Raw genomic sequence first — 8,445 nt, forward strand, 5'->3', positions numbered from 1 at the left:
GTTTTTTGTGTCACGGCCACGTCGGGTGGAGGAAGCCGAAGACATCCAACCAGACGCGCCGAGGCTCCACGGTGGAGCTTCGGGGTCTTCGTCTGCCGATAAAGGTTCACGAGGCTGTTTTGTCTTCGGTTCAGTCACATTCAACAGCACAATGAAGCTCTGCGGAGAGTTTAAGGCTGATTGTGTGTGTGGCAAGGAAGTGGCTTTGTTCCCTTTGTTGGGTTTGATTTCTTTTATTGTGAAGGCTGATATATAAATATATAAACTTCACTATTTACTTCTGTTTGTAACATGAAATAGGTCACTTTGAGTTAAATTCAGTCCTGAGACATTTTGAGAGTTTGTGGAGAACTTTAAGATTAAACTGAATATATATATATTTATATACATTTTGTTTCCTCCTATTTCTGCTATTTTCGACCTCATTCTCACATTGATTAACGCTGAATCTAACACAGGAAGGAGCTCAGGCAGACGGAAAAAAAGACGAGATTTTACTGTAAAGTCCCGAAATGAGTTGATTTAATACAGTAACACAGTCAGCAATAGCTGTATATATATATATATATATATATATATATATATATATATATATATATATATATATATATATATATATATATATATATATATATATATATATATATATATATATATATATATATATATATATATATATATATATATGTTTACCTACATGGTTTTTGGTAATTCATGCAGTTTATCAGCTAACTTGACATATCAATGGTGGTATGCAGATTATATACATATACTATTTTACTGCCCAACCTGTCTACATGACAGTTTATAATTGTACCAGTCTACCACAGTATTCTATTTAAGAATCGTATTTTATTCTATTTTATTTACAGTTTATTCTATTTTATTACTACACTTTAACTTCTGCACTGTTTATGTATTGAACATTTCGTTTTTTATTGGCGTGGTTTTCTTTTTTAATATTTAGTAGAAGCATTGTTGGAGAGCCTGAGAATAAAATAATTAGATTATTAATCTCAGCGTCACTCTAATTGTTTTGTTTTTAGATTTGTCAAATAAAGAAACGTTGACCTGCAGGGCTGAATGCATTTAAATATCAATGTTGAATTTATAAATAAGATTATATTGGCAATGTAAATAAAACATTATAACCGATGCTGCCACCCGGTGTCTCTCTGCGCGCGCACGCAGAATTGATGCGTACATCCACTTCCGGTTGTGTGACCTGCTAATGCTGACGTCGTTTTCCACGTTGGAACACGAGCCTGGATGATTTTAGGGATTTCTGGACTTTGATCTTTTTAGGAGCGAAATCCTGCCCGGATGTGGGACGTGTTTTCCACAGAGAAGAAGAAACACCAGAGTTTAAGGTAAGACTGCTCACCTTTGCTCGCTCGCTCGCGAGATTACGGTAGTGAGATAACGCGAGATCTGGCTACGAGATCAGCTCATAAACTGAACTATACTTGAACACGTGTACACGAGTATTTACATGTCATGCTGCTATATACTTCTACTCCATTGCATCTCAGGTAATGTTGTACTTTTTTACAAGTCTACACTACTCTGCATGTACCTGACAGCTTTAGTGACGTTGCATATTTAGATTATTTAAAATATATTAAATATAATATTATTTAATACAGAATATAAATCCACTTATAACTGTTTCATCATCAGTGTGTTCCCTGAAGATGTAGATTAGATAATCCTTTAAAAACAATGTGAGTGATGCAATGATTGCAGGCGAGGGATAATCCTTTGATTCATATTTTTAATAATTGTCATTTTGCTCTTCTTCTAGTTGACAGTAGAGGAACAATCAAAGGGATGTTGTCGAGGTGTTTATCTTGGACCATGAGCCCTCTGAGGAACATTTTTAATATTGGCTTTTTGGGGGGAAATTGTTTGACAATGAAATATGATGCATATCTTTTATTTATTTATTTGCTGTTTGCTGTTTTTAAAGGGTTCAACTGTAGATAGTCAACATAGCTTTGCCTCCAAATATCATCCAATTAAGACCTCGAGTAAAGCTCCAATTAGCAGTTATTTCCAACATCAGTTAATCCATCACTTTTCTGTTTTCCGATCGATCATTTCATTGTTTGGCCGTCACAGGTTCACAGCTCACAGGTTCAAACTGCTTGTTTTGGACCCACAGTCCAAATAAGTATTCATAGGAACCAGCAAATGTTTTCCTGAAACACATCCTAAAGTATTATTTAATTATTCAAATCCTCGTGTTTTGTTGGCCCACTAATCGATTGACCGTCTCGTCGTATCTCCACTATAAACACTGTGCATCTGCAGCTGGAGCCGCGTGTCAATAATTCATATCTAATGTGGGTAAAAGGTTAAAGAGTGTACCGTCGTGTCCACGAAGCACCTTCCAAGCATCAAGGCGAGTCAAAGCGCTTCGGATGAGGCATGAAGCGACATTTAAAAGGAAGACCAGACGCGTATTTATAGAAGTGGCTTCACAGCAAAGTGATTTTTAAGGCGGTGCATCCGTTTCTGTTCGGGAGCTTGTTAGCAGCAGCCGTCCTCGGTGTGTGTCTCCGCTCAGACAGGCCCGGGGAGACGGCCGCATGGGGCTGGCGCTGAGTCTTAATTGAATGGAGCTGATGTGGTTCCATTAATCAGTAATGGGGAGCCTTGCTGGGCCCGGCCACCACACACCACAGCAGGAGGGGCCTCTGATGGGGCCTCTGATGGGGCCTCTGACATTCTCACAGCAGTCAGTGAGTGTGCATGAAAAACAAAGTGGGAGAGACGTGTTCACGTCTCGGGAGTAACAGGCTGGAAAGAGGAGAATATTTTATATCAACTGTTCTTGTACATTTCTTAAGCGCACATATTTGTTTTTGTGGTGCACTGTGCTGGAGGACACGATGGGAGCCGCTCAAGCTCTTATTTTTTAGGTTGACGCACTTTTGCAGCATCGACACGCAGTAGAAAGAGAGTTTAAATGTGCTTCTCCTCTCCAGTGCACGAGTGCTGCAACAATTAGTCCATTCATTGATACCTCGACCAACATAGAATTAAAAGACAGAAATTGTTTAACTCATTTATCATCAACAAAATAAAAAGAGCCGAACATTTGTTGTTTCCTGCTTCTTAAACGTGAGCATTTGCAGATTTTCTCTTTTTTTTCGTGCCAGTGTGAAGTGAGTATGTTTGTATTTCAGACTGACGGTCTAAAGACGTCACAATGGGCTCCGGGAGGTTGTTATTTTCTCACATTTTAGACTCTAATCAATAATTATATACTATTATTATCATTTTAATCAGCAGACGAATCACAAACGATTTCATTGCGTTTCTAAATGTGCTGCAGAGACATTTAGCAACACAACTTGTACAGAATTAGAAACGCAGTCACAAGCTTTATTGATTCATTTGTGGGGCTGCAACACATGATTGTTTTCATTATCAATTATTCTGCAGATTCGTTCTGTGATTACTATAAATGTCTTGTAAAATACGGCCGTGACAATGTCTCAGAGCCCAAGGTGACGTCTCTGCAGGTTTACAGAACAGAAAAAACTGATCGTTACAAATATACATATTTAAGAGGCTGAAGACAGCAAATAGCATCCGATATCCGGTTTCTTTGCAGGTACCCATACCTGGGCTTTGGGTATTGGCCGATACCAAGAACTGATCCGATACCAGTGTTTAATAATAGGTCTAATGCCTCACTGTGTGGAGGTGACTGGGATCATTATTCTATGTGTAAGGCCACATCAGGCATGACCCGCCGAACCCCAAAACCCGCCGGCGGGATGGAAAAGCATGTTTTATTTAAACTAAAAACACAATGTGTGTGTGTGTGTGTGTGTGTGTGTGTGTGTGTGTCACAATCCTCACATCTTCATCTTTCCGACGGTCCTTGAAAACGTCAAACTTCGACTGATCTCCAGGCTGTTTGTTTCACCTCATGTTTTGCATGTATTACGTTTTGTCCTTTCTGTGGACCCCAGGAGGATCAGCGGCCGCTAAGGCGTCAGCTAACGGGGATCCAGTTAATAAACTGAACACAGAGCAGAGAGGAGAGGCTGTAAGTAGAGCTTGTAAAAATGGAAATAGTTTAATATTTATAGCACGTCGAGCTTCCATTTTTTCCAACGTACTTGCCGTCGTGGGATATATATTGATGTCGGTAGCATTTTCTTCTTCTTATTATCATGGTACTAATTTAAACCATAAATTCTAGATACTACAGAAAGCTGCTGGATAAACACGAGCAGTCGTGGCTTCCACCAGTTCCCCGAGGCCTTTATGTCACTAAGACGCTGTAAAATGTGGAGCTGATCCGAACCTCCAGGATGGACGGCAGCCATCGGGGCATTGCATTGTGGGGGCTCCTCAGACTAAATTGAGACGGCTTCAACTACCAATTTAGACGAAAAGTGCAGCAATCAGGCGCTGAGGGTTTTTGAAGTACTTTGATTGCCACCATGAGCTGAGTGCCACTGCCGACTGTGAGCGGACCGAACTACAATATAATATTCAACATCTCTGAATTCAAATTCAGTCAGACACAGAAGATTAGCGGCCATATATGAGCAAAGCATGAAACCACACACACACAGAGTCTCTAAAGAGGGAGTCCTTTAGGAGCCTTGGGCACAGTATGAGAAATAAATATTTGATAGGAAGATGACCTACTTCCTGTGCCCTGAAAAGTTATTTGTCTTCTTCTGCCTCCATCCACTGCAGAGGCATCCTCCTTCAGGCCCTGCAGAGAGAGAGAGAGAGAGAGAGAGAGAGAGAGAGAGAGAGAGAGAGAGAGAGAGAGAGAGAGAGAGAGAGAGAGAGAGAGAGAGAGAGAGAGAGAGAGAGAGAGAGAGAGAGAGAGAGAGAGAGAGAGAGAGAGAGAGAGAGAGAGAGAGAGAGAGAGACTCCCCGTGAATCTCAAAATGGCGACGGCTGAGCCGGTGGCGAGCAGGTAACGATGCGGAGTCGCACACAAAATGTTGCAGAGTTAGCTGGAGGTGCCATTGATTTACATTATGATGCATTCAGGCTCTATTCTGTAAAATTCAGTATTGGGCAAAGGTAAGCGTTAAAACGTTATTATGACGTGTTCAAAATGTAATCTTTTAAAAATTAGTTTTTGACGAGAAAGTTAAATCCAGAAAAAAAATGTTTTTACAGTAAAATAAAATCGATATTAGAGAGGAAATTGTTACCTGTTTAATTTCTTTAAAGGCGTGAATGTTTGAGTACATGGGGTACTTCCTGGCTGTTCCCTCAGAGGGGCGGGACTTAACCTTTGAAGACCTTTTGCTTATTCAGGCTGTTAACCCAGGGGGGTCAGAGGTCAGTCAGGAATGGAGGACTACATGTGTGTCCGTCTCACACACACACACACACACAGACACACAACTTTCACATCCTCGACACAATAACACCGGCGACACGTTTTATTTTCACAACAAAATTTATTAGAAGAATAGTGGTTTTGAAAAGAAGGTTCTAGCATCCAGTGAACACTACCGTACACAACGTTACAGCTGAGATGTGTGGCAAAAATGGCAATTTTCTTTTCTACCAAATTGAATATAACATAACCAGTAAAATATTTTACACATGCACAAAGACAGATCTAATCAGCGTCGCGTGACGTTCAATGCAAAATGAAGTTTAAAAAAAACAAAACAGTAGGAAATCAAATCATCTTTTTGTCAAAAGAAATCGGACATTATGAGACAATTTATTATTCATCAGCCCAATCAGAATATCGGATTCAGCATTCAAAGAGAAAAATCAAATCAGTCAATCAAACTCAAACCAGTTATTGTGATCCTCGTTAAGTGCTCATTTACACGGACATCGATAATATAAGCCTAGAAGAATAAACGTCCAACTCACAAGGTACAAAATAAGAACAAAAAAAAAAAAATATTGTACATAAATAAAACTACAATATGAGAAAAATATTTTTTTTAAATTATACAATTGTTTTGTCAAACTGTAAACAGTAGATATTGAAAAATGAGGTCCATTCGGGGTATTTGGAGAACCTGTGTGTCAGTGTATGCGTGTTTATATGCGTTCTGTGAGAGGTACAGTCCAGCTGGGACCACATCGTGAAAAGGGGGGGCTTGGGGGGAATCCCGAGCATCGGCACAGCCCCCATCCCACACCCCCCCACTAGGGCCCGCTGGACTGAAGGAATGAGGTATATCGTCAAACCCGAAAACAAAATCTCTGCGGAGAAGAGGAATAAAAGCCCAGCAGGGCGCCCAGCCCCCCGTTAAGAGCCGAGGTGAGATCACGAGACGTTAAGGAACCTCAGCAGGACAAAAATCAAGACCGAAGTAAAAGGAGAGGTCTGTAGTCCAAACCCCTGGACAACGACTCCTGCATCTACCCAAATACCACGAGCCATTGCCAACCCAATCAGAGCCATCACAACAGAATCAGGTCACGACCAAGAACCAACAGCAGGAATGTAAAAAGTAATCTTAAGAGTTCTTACAACATGAAATACAACTTATCTTTAAGAGGTACAATAAATAACGGTGACCGGTTCTTCGTGAAATACCCTCTGAAGTCTACAGACTTCCAACACTGACACTGAGCAACAGACTGCAGAGGTTTTCAACCAATCGCAGCAGAGAAGAGCGGCCGACTTAAAGAGTCAAAGAACGAGCGAGAAACGATGAAGACTGAAAGGCAGACCTTTCTCTTCCTCTTCCTCCTCAGCTCTACAGTTCTGCAGGTCCGACCGCACGACGTCCGGCTGAGCGCCGACGTGTTTCCTGGTCCTTGAGAGAGGCTTACTAAGTTTTCCCTGAAGCGTAAGAATAACTAAAGGCAGATCCGTCACATTTCCTCTGTGTTGTGTGTGTAAGAGAGAGGACTCAGCACTTAAACCAGACGGATACTGTGTGAGGGCTTGTGGAGGCTTTCAAAAATAACACCATTTCAAAAGCCAAACCACCGTTTTGTGCACTTGTAGGAAACATTTTGTTGAGGTTAGCTCGGTTTACGTCGTCGTTACGTTCGGTGCTCTGTAGCCACACGATGCCTGTCGACGCTCGGCACACGGCTCCCCGACGCGAGTCGGAGAGAGAACGGAGCGCTCACAAAGACCCGGCCGTCCTGAACCCAGACGAAGATTGACATTCATAAGATGCTGAAAATATAGCAAAAAACTCTGAGGGTGAGAAATAAAACTTCTTCTGATCATTTAAGATTTTGGGTGTGACTTTTCTCTTGTCTACATAGGAACAGGCGTATGGAAACACACCATAGTTGAGGTTGGTCACTGCTAAAACTCGCTGTAGATTAAGTACCTGAATAAGAGTGAGAGCAGTGTTGTCGAGGGTCCCTGAGTGTGTGTGTGTGTGTGTGTGTGTGTGTGTGTGTGTGTGTGTGTGAGATGTACTGTTGGGGCTGTAAGTTCTTCAAACTTGTACACTGATCCATCGAGTTACCATCAGAGCACAGCTAGATTCATGTTCCTAAAAGGAAAACTGCTCTGGGACTAGAATATGGTTGAAGAAAAAAAGCCAAATCGAAAAAATTAGCGAGCTCGTCACACGGTTTCTTACACAGCCACACGGATCCACACTCGTACGTACTTTACACAAGGAAAAACAAACGATTGAAAAAGAGCTTTAGCCAAAAAAACACCACGAAAAGCTGTCGCAGTGACAAACAAACACCTTCGGTGCTCCTTCTTAGGAAAGGGAAGTCTTTTTTGTCTTTTTTTTTTTTTTTTAGGGGCAATATTTCATATTCAAAACATCAGCATCTGTCCTGCGGACAACATCCAAAGAACACTTTTGTATTAACCAGCCTCTTGCAACAAGAGGGCTGATAGGGGGCTCTGTACACCAGCATGCAAAAATATTGAGGCTCAACGCTGACAAAAAAAAACGTCCGTCGGTCCCAGCAAAGCTCGAGGGAGATGCGTTCTCTAACGACGTCGCTGTCTGCCGGGTTCTGTAGGGAACCCAAACAGGATCACCCCCCCCCCCCCCCACCCCACGTTCCTTCATTTAAAACAGTCTTCACTTTTCACTTTTCTCGACTTAAAAACACACAAACAGTTCCTCATCAGTGCCTTCAATATACAGTTCCACCTCGCCTGTGAAAAAGACAGGCGAGGGTTGAAGGGTGAAGCAGTTTTATATACAACTAACCTGAAGACCCCCCCCCCCCCCCCCCCCATGTGACTCACGTCCGGGTCATCTTCATAAATATACTGTCTTTACAGCGTCCACTTTAGAAAAGGAACAAAAAAACAGCCCACCACCACCACACCTTTTCACAGAATCGGGCTCAAATAGACTACAACCACACTACATCCTAGTTCCACTACTTCTTCTTCGGTTAACAAAAAAAAGTCACCACTGCCCCCTCGCCCTCTGCTACATCACGGGGGGGAAATAACGAGTAAGAACAGAGTCAGAGAACGAACACTAG

This window comes from Anarhichas minor, unplaced genomic scaffold (genome assembly GCF_050575085.1).
Source record: "Anarhichas minor isolate MPS153535 unplaced genomic scaffold, ASM5057508v1 ptg000014l, whole genome shotgun sequence".
In the NCBI taxonomy this organism is placed as follows: domain Eukaryota; kingdom Metazoa; phylum Chordata; class Actinopteri; order Perciformes; family Anarhichadidae; genus Anarhichas; species Anarhichas minor.